The following is a 13,513-nucleotide window of genomic DNA, read 5'->3' as shown; positions in this document are numbered from 1 at the left end:
GTTCAAACACGAGCCGGTGTTTATTTACAGTGTAAAATTGAGCTAAAGTGTGTGTGAGGCACAAAAAATGTTCCTCTTGTAAAGTGAGTAGTCACTCAGCCTGGCTGCCCGGTACCCTTTAGGCCAGACCTGTTCAGCCTGCTGGAGGGGTTACCTAAAATATTATTGTAGCAACATTTTGATTCCGCCTTTAGCCATTCTTTGTCCCCCAACAACAAACAATAAAACGTAAAAAAGCTTCCGCAGCTCACCCCTCTCCGGTTGAGTCCAGCAGTGTCGACCTGCAGTCGCCGCTCGAGTCGCTGCCAGCCGGGGACCAAAGCAGAACGGGGGCTTGTTTTGGGCCAGGAAATACTGGCCTTTAATCCACTTTTCCTCCGGACAACCTCCCGCTAGCCTCAATTTAGCTGACCGGGATCACCACACGATGCATGTGTAGCTTCAATGTAAGCTAATCTCAGTGCTTCCGCGACACAGACTGTTTCTGCCATTTCATACCGACGCCGTCGAAACCTTCGGACGTTTCCTCGGCTGCACAATAAGAGCCGGGGCACGTTCAAGAGCAAATGCGCTTTTTCACGGCACAGTTTAGCAACGTTTTCAAATGACGTCGCTTTTTCGAAGGGGACGGGCTGATATTAATATAATATAATATAATATAATATAATATAATATAATATAATATAATATAATATAATGTCACATAGTATGTTACATCATGTATACCATAACATATAATATAAAAATTCCCACGAAAATCTGTGTACAAATGAGACCAAAGCAATGTAAGTAATGTTAATGCACCTACTGTTTGTCAAATTTAGCTCCTCTAAACAATAAAATGAGACGTGAGACGTTTAAGTCACTTTTCACTGCATTTGTTTTGAGAATTCTAATTGCAGAATTGTGTCTAAATGTTTAAGACAAATCCAAATAATGAAGTTAAACATATAATTTCAGAATAAAATGTGAACGTTAGTCTTTTAAGCAAAATGTTTAGTTTTTATGCAAATTCCAACTATGATTTAAAAAAATAGTATTTTACCAAAAATAAGAACAGGGTGATGAGAGACCATATCATCTCAGATGGGCATCACTGGCACATTGGACACATTCATTGCGGGAATGTAACTATCTAGTAATGCAATCTTATCATCAAGGGTCTCTTTACCACACTTTTATTTTGACAGCTGGACTCTGCCAAGGCAACCCTATCCTTTGTCACTGATTCTGTTCCTTATTTTATGGACAGGATTTTTAGGTGCAGCAGGGGATACACTTTGGTGGCCTAAGGATCAGGGGCCTCATTTATAAAACTTTGCATATTAATAAAACCCTACTTAATCACTGCAAAAAAAAGTTTTATTCCATCCATCCATCTTCTGAACCCGCTTAGTCCACGTAGGGTCGCGGGGGGTGCTGGTGCCTATCTCCAGCAGTCAACGGGCAATCAGGCCGGGTACACCCTGGACAGAGAGCCAGTCCATCACAGGGCAACACAGAGACACACAGGACAAACAACCATGCACACACACACACACACACACACACACACACACACACACACACACACACACACACACACACACACACACACACACACACACACCTAAGGACAATTTAGACGGACCAATCAACCTAACAGACATGTTTTTGGACTGTGGGAGGACACCGGAGTACCCGGAGAGAACCCACGCATGCACAGGGAGAACATGCAAACTCCATGCAGAAAGATTCCAGGCCGGGAATCAAACCCAGGACCTTCTTGCTGCAAGGCAACAGCTCTGACCACTGCGCCCCTGCGCAGCCAAAATAGTTTTATTATTTACTGTAACTACTTTTCAATAAAATATGTACAAAACTATTACAACACAAATCAGAAAACTCAGTATCCATACAGTTAAGTCAAAATTTGACTTAAAGTAGGTAGCACCTTAAAAAAAATTGCTTAAACATTAATGTTCAAAATGGAATAAGGAGACGGAAAACTTAATTAACATTCCCTATTCTGTCCAAGGGATTCATACACAAAAAAACAAAGGAGCTGCTTCCGTTTTATCTCTTCTCAACAGTACCTTAACTACAACCATTGTTATGCAAATGTGCTCAACACATGCATACAGGTTATAAAATAGAATAGTGTGGCATACCACCAGGGGGCTTCACTCACACCCTTGTGACATGTGTAGGAGGAGACATGATTTGTATGTCTTTTGTGCGGACTCACTAGTGAATAAAGGATGTGAGCAGAACTACCTTGTACCGTCCCTGCATTCCTCCTGTGATTCTCAGTCTTGGTCCACCACATGGTTGCTTTACTAGATCCTTTGTCCACCCGCTGGGTCATGAGCTTGATTCAGGATCCTCTGGCTCAAGGAAATACACATCTCTGAAGCAGCTGCTGGAAAGATGTTTCTCCCTCTCCGGGGCAGAATAGGTCAAGCGACACATTTCCCCCGACAGCTTGGGCGATGGCACGGCTCTGGAGATTATGGAAAGCATGTTGTCCCTGTATGGTTCCCAAAGTGATAGATTCCTCTTCATGCACCTCTTCCTGTGATGACTGCCTGTTCCATTGCAGGCCAGCCTCACCAACTCCCCGTTTTTGAGGGATTACCGCTCGTTGGCTGAGGAAGCGGACAGGATCCTCTTTGCCATCAGGATCTTCACGACATGACTCGGGCAGTTGAAAATGCAAGAAGAAGGGTTACTCCGAAAGCCGCACTCAACACTGACAGCCAAACAACTAGTTGCTCAATTAAATTAAATTCAAGTTTATTTATATAGCACCAAATCACTACAAGAGTCATCTCAAGGCACTTCACAAAGTAAACATGCCAATACAGTTCAGGGGCCTAATTTATGAAGCTTGCTTACGCACAAAACAGGGTCGGAAAACTGCGTAAGCAACTTTCCACGCAAACTTTGGGATTTATGATAGAAAACTTGTGTGCAAAAAATGTGCGCAACTTTATTTGACTAAGGACCTGGCTTATGCACATTTTGGATATGGAGAGCACATGTAGTGCTGCTGCTGAGAAGGATACAATTTTGAAATCCAGCAGCATAATCACTTGTACCGCTTCATTTTCACACAGAACAAGACCCCCACACGTACACACACATGCGCGCGTGTGCACACACACACACACACACACACAGCCTGAAGTGCAGAATATGGAATGCAGAATATCAGCAGGGGGACAGATTGAGACAGAATGTCATGCATCTGTGACCTTGTGTGTCCTGTCACTGTGACCTGATTGGTCATGTGCCCTGGTTACTTGGATAGGGGAGATCTCCGTTTGGCTGACAGGTTAGTGTGCATGACTTTCACCTGGGAGTCTGGGGATCAAATCCCATTTGGACTATTTTAATAATAATAATACATTTTATTTATAATGCGCTTTACATTACAGAAGTAATCTCAAAGTGCTATTTTTTTTTATATCTGCCACAGATCTCTCTGAAGAACTCACAAACATTGACGGCTTCAGCAACGCTGTGCCACTCCGTGAATTTTCTCTTATTTGTTTTGCAAAAGCACTTCCTTTCATTTCTCCACCTCACCCACAGGTACCTCAATTTCTGCTTCTGTGAAATTGCGCTTCCTTGATCTGCCTTGATCTATGGTTGCCATCATCATTGGCGGAGCGCTGCAACAGCCGGCTTTTATAAACTGGGTTGACTTTTAGGTGGAAAACAGTCATTTCATTCTGTTACACCTGCAATCTGAGAGCGAAATGTTCTGTTAGGAACATATGGAACAATCAAGTCACTGATGTATGATTGAGCTTGATTATTAAGAGCTTTACTGTATATGTGAGAAGGAGGATCTAAAAATCTATTCTGAATTTAGCAGACAGCCAATGTATGGAAGCTAAGACAGGAGAGATATGATCTCTCTTTTTAATTCTCATCAGAACTCTAGTTGCAGCATTTTGGACAAGCTGAAGCAGGGCTGGGCGATATGGCCTAAAATCAATATCACGAAATATTGAGGATTTCACCTCAATCACGATAAATGGACAATAACTACAGGTACGCGCAGAAACAAATGTTGTCCACTAGATGGGGCTGTCACATGATTTATGTTGAGTCACCTTTTTACATGACTCAAGGTGGTACAGCTTCTTAAAGGGACACGAACATTGCCAACCTACTCTTTCATTTTTTTAAATTATCAAATTTATCGACATGAGAAAAATTATCTCGATAACAGTCAGAAATTTTGATTACGATAAATTTTCAATTTGGACTCCCTAATAGTAATGAATTACAGTAATCCAGTCTTGATGTAATAAATGTATGAACTAGTTTTTCAGCATCACTCCTGGAATGGATGCTTCTAATCTTAGCAATAGTCCAAAAGTGCAAGAAGGAAATCCTACAAACCTGTTTAATGTGGGATTTGAATGACATATCCTGGCCAAAGATAACACCAAGGTTCCTTACTTTGTCCTCGGAGACTAATTTAATGCAGTTCAGGTCAGGTATTTGACTATGCAGTTTCCTTTTTTGAAGTTCCAGTCCAAAGATGAAAAGCAGAAAGTTTAGAGTCATCTAATTTTTTTATGTCTTCAAGACAAGCCAATAATCTACCTAACCGATTAGGTTCATCTGGGCTAATGGATAAATATAACTGAGTATCGTCAGCATAACAGTGGAAGTTTATCCCATGCTGTCTAATGATTTTACCAATTGGAAGCATATATATAGTAAAAAGAATTGGTCCAATCACTAAACCCTGTGGTATTCCGCAAGTAACCCTGGAATATGATGAAGATTTATCATGTACATTAACAAAATGAAATCTGTTGTGCAGGATGTAAACCAGCCTAGCGCTGTTCCTTTGATCCCTACAACATCTAATGGGCTCGACACACGGGAGGCAACATCGCCTCTCCTCCATTCATTTTCAATGAGACATGAGCGACAAAGCGATAATCGCAGGTCTCCCTCCTACCAAGCGAAACACAAAAAACGTGCGTGTGAAATTTTGCGCTCGTGCACGTGGCGTGCACAGGCGACCCAGTGACGCAATCCCAGAAAGTTGAAATATTTTCAACTTTTCATCGCTGTCGCTCGGACGAAGACCAATCAACGGAAGTTTCATTCACTGACCAATGAGCGGACAGGATGCTCCGTTCATCTTCGAGCAAACATGGAGGAGAAGTTGATTATTATTATGTTTTATATAGTAAAATCACAAGTACGATTTCACATAACTCTAGCAGCACCTTGTGAAACATCATATCTACCGATTTATTAACTCTGAACCTCTTAAATAACCTCAATTCCCTCCAACCTGACACAGCCAAGCAAAACAACGGAAGTTTCGATTTCACCATGGAACAGAACGCATAGATGGCTTTGCCACTGGCCGCTGCCGCGGATCGCCTCCCGTGTGTCAGGTAACAAAAGCGACAGCGACAAATTTCGCTGATTGCGGTCGTTTGTCGCCTCCCGTGTGTCGAGCCCATTAGAGCCTTTCTCAAAAAACATTGTGATCAACCATGTTACAAGCAGCACTGAGATCTAACAAGGCTAGAACAGACACAAGATTCTTATCTGAGGCCATGAGAATATCATTTGTAACTTTCACTAATGTTGTTTCAGTGCTGTGATACTCTCTAAAACCGGACTGAAATTCCCCAAACGGATCATTAGTGTTTAGCTCAGTGTTCCTACATCCACAAATGGCAACTGCTATCACAACTTGAGATTGACGAGATACAACACAAATGTTATGGCAAGGGGGAGCCAGGACACAAGGTCAGAAGGGAGTTAACATTAGGGGAGCCAGGACACAAGGTCAGAAGGGAGTTAACATCAACTCCTCATCCAGAGATTGGGTACAAAGCACCAGTAAGTGACACAACACTGAATGAGGCAATAACTGACATGAGCGATAGGATAATGGCGCAAATAAACACCAGGCAACACCAACGCCTACTACAATGGCTGAGTGAAGTACCATCAGAAATCCTTGAAGATGTGAGTGCAGTATTGAGAACGATTCCTACAACCACCATCACTGAAATAAATGAGCTGATAAACACTTCAGCGGCAGTGATCCTTGAAATGCTTGGCTATAAGAGCAAAAGCAACCATAATCAACAATACCCACCATGGAAAAGAAGTACCATGGAATAATTTGCTGATTGAAATCAGGTGTGTTTAAACAGGGTTAAAACCAAAATGTGCTGGATAAAGGTCCCCGAGGCCCGGTATTGAATACCCCTGGTTTATTCCATCCGCTACTAAACCAAAAAAAGGAGTATGGCTAGGGCTTGGAATTGTGTTGTCATCACCGACCCGGTTGCCCTGTTGGCAGCGTACAAGTTCGTACTTAATGCTTGTTACACCAGACAACAGCATGCTCAGTCTCAGTCTCCGTTGTGACTTTATTTAATCTAATATTTATTTGATCGTGTATTACAAAACTATGGTATATTTCTGCTGTGTTGTTGGGTGCAACACGTGATCACCAGGGAAAAAGGTGGAAAACGGGTTTAACGTTTTCCTGCTTGGAGGCATAACGACGGAGACCAAGTATATAACACAACAAAGTCTCGTCAGCTTGCTTGGATCTCAGCTGTAAGATAACCAAACATGACCTTCCAGAGTAATTTCATTCTGCTAAGTTACAGGTGTACGTTTTTTATACCATTTCCTTCCTTCAACTACGACATACACACACAACACTTAGGCTACACACACAAATACCAACAGGCTAATGTGGGCACACTGAAACACAACACAACTTCTCCTGCTACACTTCTATGGCTGATATATTCAATTCCAGTCCTGGAGATCCAGTATCCAACACGTTTTAGTGGTTTCTCTGAATCAGCGTATATTCCACATCCTTTTTGGGATTTGAACGTGTTTTTCAAACTTCCTTTCTCCCAAATCTACTTCTTCTCTGCAACATACTGTTTGTTTTCATTGTTTGTTTACATTTGTAAGGCCATCAACATGGTCGTGCACATCCCAGAATGCAATGCATAATCATGTGTGATCCCAAGCCCTGTTGACGTAATCTTCATACAAAATTACCTGATATTTTACACTGAAACCATGTGCGATCTCCTGTCTAGCCCTATGTTAAATGTGGAAATTGATGTGTCCCAGAAGCAGTTTGTGACAAAAGTGGAACCCAATCCTATCTTTGGCAGCGCAGCATGCTGTTTCTGGGAGGTGCCTGAAAATATCCACATCGCGGGTGGTTTGAATTACCCCCGTAGGCTGTAATGGATTCTATTTGAAGCAGAGACGTTCCACTGTAGTTTCGCGCCGCTTATGCTTCCAGTGTGAAGTAGGGCTTATGGACGCCAGTTGTTACTACAGAGTTTTAACACTTCCTTCAAATACCTTCAAAATAAAACATCACACTAAAATTACTACAATTTTAAAATTTGCTTTAACAGCATAGTCTAGTTGATGAAAATGCCAGAGCATTTTCATTTATACAAACTACTAATAAAACTCTAGAAATCTATTTGTAATTTTCAGGGCTGGACTGGGACAAAAATTCAGCCCGGGCATTTTGACTGGAGACCGGCCCATCACCTGTTTTTTTTGGAAAAGACATTAAGCCTTATGCTGTTTCTGACACACACCAACGTACACTTTCTTATTGGTAGTATTTATGTATCAATCTAATAAACGTAAACCTACACCATCCTTCCTATCCTGGTATTCTAAAAAGTAGGGTTGGGGGTAACTGATTATTTTTAAAATGATTATTCTGACGATTATTTTATCGAATAGTCGACTGTTCTAATGACTATTTAGATGATTAATCTAGCGATTATTTTTCTATTGCACAATTAATAAAAACCAAAAAATTCTCAAATAAATTCCTCCAAAAAAATTGATAAGTTGTTACTGTAAGAGAATAAACACTACAGGCCTTCCATTTTGTATAACACTGCTTTTATTGTGTTGCGGTTGTTTATGTTCTGGTGACGTGTAGAACTTGGGAGTGCAGGCTGCTGCCTGAGAGGTGGTTGGAGACGGAGTGTCTCCATGCTGCTTTGATTTGTTCACTTATGTGCATGAGGCAAGTGGTGTTACGACCCTTCCTGGGGAGTCACGTGTTTCTCCTATTTTAACTGTAAATCCTTCTAGCTGTTATATTTATAACAAGAAACAGATATTCGGACAGAATATTTTCACGTTTATTCAAATATGATTGTGGAACACACCCAGCATCATAATAAATGAAGTAATATTTATGCCAATTTAAGCCTTTATGGGTGACCAGGACTCTGTGTTTATGAATGTGGAAGACACCCAGCATCCTGTGATGGCACTAATAACATCAAGAGATAATAAATAAGGTAATATTTAGGTCAATTTAACCCTTTACACGTGACCAGGACACTGTAATAAATTTATGGCAAGGGAAATGATCATTTGTTGCCATTTTTGAGGTGTTTATGAATGTGAAAGACACCCGGCATCCTGTGATGGCACTAATAACATCAAGAGATAATAAAAAAAGTAATATTTAGGTAAATGTAACCCTTTACAGGTGACCAGGACACTGTAATCAATTTTTGGCAAGGGAAATTATCTTCTTTTCTTTTTTTTCTTTTTTTTTCCATTTTTGGGGTGTTTTTGATGATACAGTAGACAGTATGAGTACAGTAACATCAACAGATAATACATAAACCCTTATTTGGTCAGTTTTAGCCTCCATGAAAATCTTAGCGATTCAATCACTTTTTGGCAAGTAAAATGCCATTTTAGTTGTCTACAATTAAATCATCAATAAAGAATTTAAAGATGTTTTGAGGCATTTCTTATAGGTAAACGGGAGGGTGTAGTCTATTTGGCAAGTGACAATCTTAATTTTATGTGCTGAAGTGCTTTTATCTTGTTACTTTTAAATAGAGCAACGTAATGAATAGCAACCTACACAGTGTCATTGTAAAGCCAAAGCTTGATCATTTTAAATACTTTTTTTCAAGTAAAAATGTACCCAAACTAGTTAGCTGTGGCTCCATGTCAAGTGGACTAAAGAAAGGAAGGGGAAAAAATTAAATCGCTGGAGAATTGTTTATTTCCATTTATACAACGTTTACATTCAATACAGGGTGCCATTTTACATTGTTTATGTATTTTTTTAGTATCAAGGCTGTAACATAAAGAAGGCCAGTTCTTACCACAAAGTTTGTGGCACAAACCATCTTTCAATCGCAAATATTGCAAAAAGGATTAATATATCCTCATTGTGAACGTTTAAGACAATTAGCAACACTTAAAACAACTTCCGAACTGGAAAAACTAATGTGGCAAGGTGCAGAAACGAGTGCCAGGGCGGGATTCGAGCCCCAGATTCCCGGGTGAGAGTCATACGCTCTAACCAGTCAGCCAAAGGAACATCTTCTTGGCCAAGTAGCCAGGGCGCATGATCTATCGGGACATTGTGGATGCTCACACTGCCACATCTTCCTCCCTCTTTCCACAAGCACGTCCTCGTGCTCCCGCGCAGGGTGCCACAAACACTGCCACACTAATATCCGCGATAAACATCTGTTTAAGTACCGGAAGAGGTTATCTTTGCTTTCTGAATGTCCATATTGCTAGATATGCTGAGTTCTAGGGCGAAATCCTGGGGAGTTTTGTCTAGAAATGCAATTACCTAACCGTGCGCGATCCCGCGGTGGCTAATCATTTTTTGGCAGCGAGTCAATTTATGGCACAACACCGGCTCGGGTTTCTCCTCCTCCTCCCTCTTTTCTTCTCCAACCTGTCGCTGGGCTGAGGCTCCATCACTTCCTAAATTGATTTTACTTGAACCTTCACTACCAAACAACTGTGAGATTTTAACACATGTGCCAGCATCAGCCTGAAGGGCCAGTTTCTTTTTTAGTCGAATTTTCTCCGCTCCTCCTTTCCGTTTTTTGTTGTTAAGCTCGTCTGTCTGTTTACTGAGATTCACAAACAACTGGCGGGTGCATCAGACCTCTTGCTATTGGTCCAGCCCAGAGTGTATTATTACCAATTGGCCAATCCACCAACTTTTACGAGGCGTCGCGTGGGGCGGCGCGGGCAAGTTGTCCGCAACAACTAGAGGCCAGGAAAAAGAAAAAAAAAACAGACACCGGCCCATAAAAGATGAAAGGGTCGGCCCAGCGGGCAGTTGCCCGCTATGCCCTATGGTCAGTCCAGCACTGGTAATTTTCTATGTTCAACAAGACTAAATCAAGAAGCTAAATCAGGAACTATTAGCAGCTAGCTACAGCACTACAAAAGTCAAATCATACGCCCTCTGGCAGCCAGATTAAAACAGTGGTGTAAACAGTGGTTTCAATTAAATGAAAAAATATATACAATATGGTTTACTTTTTGTGTAAATAAACTTTTACTTTATAATCTGTTGTTCGATTTCATTTATGGCAAGTGCCCACATGCTCTCAATTATTCAATTAAAATTTATTTATAAAGCGCCTTCCACAACCTTATCTGAAGCCCAAGGTGCTTAACACAATCATAAAAACATGATAAGAACAAAACATAGATGAGGATTTTTTTACCCCACCTTATGGAATTCTCTCCCACAACACATTCCTGATGCGAACTCACTGCAAAAATTCAAAAAAGCTCTAAACACTCACCTGTTCAACCGAACATTCAAATCAAACTAACCTTTTCTCATTGTGTTCATTCGTCTTGTCTGTTAGTTGTACAGCGTCTTTGAGTTGTTGTGAAAAGCGATGTATTAAACATATGTATTATTAATATCATTATTTTTATAATAATAATAATAATAATAATAATTATTATTATTATTATTATTATTATTATTATTATTATATGTATGCTATTTTTAGGTCAACTTCATGCAAATATGAGAACTCAATCTGGCTACCAAGATGCATACCTACTAATTGAATGCTTAGTGTTCCAACATTTCAGGCTTTAAAAAGGAACCATCCATACAGGGTTATGTGTTGTTTGGATGCATCAACTAACTTAATAGCTTCACTGATTGTACCAGAGTTACATAAGGTTTTCCTCACGCTTTTTAAACATTTGGAAAAGCTGTTTGTGCTCAGTTATGGTTGTGTTTGTCCTGTTTGTCATCCTTCTATTTATACTATTTCTGTTGTATTATGGAGTGTTTGTATTTCTGGGATCATCAATGATCCCAGCCCAAATGAAATAAAGTTCAGTATATTTACCATCTGAAGAAATGTATAAAACGCATTAATTTAAAGAGCCAAAGGGTAAAAAAAAATTATAATAATCACACACATGTTTGTCTATAACAATTAACTTATCACTTGTAGTTAAAACATCAGATTAGCACAGTGCTGCCTGCAGGTGGATTGGCCCTTTGCTGCCCCATCTGTCTTCAGCTTGCCCTGCAAATCCACTTAAGTTCTTACAGTAAGTTCCCCCTGGCTAAAAATAGGCGAAAATGCAAGAAAAAGCATGCAAGTGGCATGACCGGATGCAGAGTGTATGATGTTATGGAGGTGGTTTCTTGGTGGTGGGGGTAGACATGAATGATCATCATGTGGTGAGGAGCTGCCATGACAGACCAGAGCTCCGGGATGAGCTGGAGGTGGGAGGAATGGCAGCGGGGGATGCATGAGAGGAGGAAGGATTAGAGTTCAAAGTGGCGGATGTTTGAGGGAAGCTAAGCAGAATCTCCTCAGGTACCAGATGAAATAAGGTAAGCTGTGCAATGTGTGAAACCCTTGTGATGTAGTTTTAACATAAGATCAGCTGTAAGGTTACCACATTCAGAGCAAAATCTAGAACTATCTGTTTATTTTAACTGTATCAACATGAAAGCCTCTGAGCAAGGCAGCAAACCTCCAGTTCTCTCAGGATGAGAAGCTGATTGTTGCTCCAACACCAGCTGGATCAGCATCAACAGGAGGGAGTCTCTGTCAAGCAGACTCAGAAAGTGTCAGAAGCTTGTTTCTGGTCCTCAAGTGGAGGGAAAGCCTCGTTTAGAATGTCTGATAGGTTTTGACACTATTTTGTGTTTAATTCCAAAGGGATTATCAAATTGTGTTTTGGTGAAAAAGTTGAAATTCTTATTTCGCCTTAACAGCCTCTGTTCCAAGACAAAAAAACATGTCTGAGAAGCCTGATGAGCTAACGGCTAGTTTGAATTAGCCAAAGTGTATTGAGCATTGTGTCACAGCTTCAGCATAATTTGATGAACAGGTTCATATCCATCTGTTTTTACAATGAAGAACTCCTTTCATGTGAAGATAATGAAAAGAGAACACATGTCAATGTTAAATTCAAAACGTTTAAGTATAAAAAAAGTGAAAAACTATTTAAACAAAAACCATGGCAGTTCTGAGCAATTATTATTATTATTGTTATTATGTGCATCATTATCGAGTAAACTATAAATATTGACTTATTTTATTGGTGTATAATGCAATTTTTTTGGTCAGACCCACATCAACACCCACAGCAGAACTGAAAAAAACTGCTATCCTTCATAATAAGAGTGTCTAACACACACACACACACACACACACACACACACACACACACACACACACACACACACACACACACACACGCACGCACGCACGCACGCACGCACACACACACACAAACACACACTTGTAATTAAAAACATCAGATGCTTATTCGACAGTATTACTAATATTCTCCGATGACATCCAAATGGAGAATAGTGTTAGCAAAGGTTTACTATGTTTTGATGAATGTGTGTACTTTGAGACTCTTATTGTGAAGAATTAAAAGTTGTTCTTTGAGTTCTACCATGGCTGCTGCTACAAAAACAGGCAGCTTCATGCATTGTTTGGTTTTTTTAAAACGTAGAACAAAAAGAGTTGTTGTTTTCCTTGTTTTGCTAACTTTTTGGCTAATTACTATAGCCATCCTCAGAGCTGTGCTGATGTTGGTGGCGTCCCTTCCTTCTCCATTTATCCACGGGCAGCAGAGGACGAAGTTGCCCTCTGCTGCTCACGCCCTCCTCGACGATGACACAGTCCCCTGCGTGATCTAACATGTAGACTCCATCCTCTCTAGGGATGTGTATTGGTGAAATTCTGGCGATACGATACATGTCACGATACAGAGATTATATGATATATCACAATATATTGAGATACATTCAGACAGACGATATTAGCGACTTTTTTAGACAGAATGTATTGTAGGAAAATTCAATAAACAGTCCATACTGATATGTAACATGTGTAACATGAGGTATCTGAACCATAATCGAGGGATGTACATTTCAATAGTGGAAACAAAACCCACTGGACACCGCTGCCAACAAGTGGTTGGCATTTGATTTGCACCAAAAGAAAAAAGAATACACAAATGTTGTCATTGAAATTCTTCTAAAAATGTGATAAATGGCTTTTGAATATTGATATAATATCGCAGGAAAAAATCACGATATATTGCTATATAAATATTTTCTTACATCCCTAATTGTCTCTGTTCATGGTTTTGCGTCCATGTCCCTTTTTTTCTATAGCTCCTTCAATCC

General features: G+C 40.2%; 2 protein-coding genes across 4 annotated transcripts in view; one reads left to right on the top strand and one right to left on the bottom strand.

Annotated features, from left to right (window-relative positions):
- mapk8b (mitogen-activated protein kinase 8b) overlaps positions 1–559 on the bottom strand; it is a 49,731-nt gene extending 49,172 nt beyond the window's left edge. For 2 of the 3 annotated variants that reach the window (XM_015963624.3, XM_015963623.3), the window contains exon 1: positions 252–559. The gene's annotated coding sequence lies outside the window, so the exon portion shown is untranslated. The remainder of the gene's footprint in view (positions 1–251) is intronic. The other variant, XM_015963625.3, reaches the window with a different exon arrangement.
- Positions 560–11,473: 10,914 nt separating this feature from the next.
- The window catches only part of frmpd2 (FERM and PDZ domain containing 2), a 61,646-nt gene continuing 59,606 nt past the window's right edge, over positions 11,474–13,513 (top strand). Inside the window, exon 1 of the mRNA XM_054749047.2 lies at positions 11,474–11,695. The gene's annotated coding sequence lies outside the window, so the exon portion shown is untranslated. The remainder of the gene's footprint in view (positions 11,696–13,513) is intronic.

This window comes from Nothobranchius furzeri, chromosome 16 (assembly GCF_043380555.1).
Source record: "Nothobranchius furzeri strain GRZ-AD chromosome 16, NfurGRZ-RIMD1, whole genome shotgun sequence".
Lineage (NCBI taxonomy): Eukaryota > Metazoa > Chordata > Actinopteri > Cyprinodontiformes > Nothobranchiidae > Nothobranchius > Nothobranchius furzeri.
This window is presented reverse-complemented; position numbering and strand designations above follow the sequence as displayed.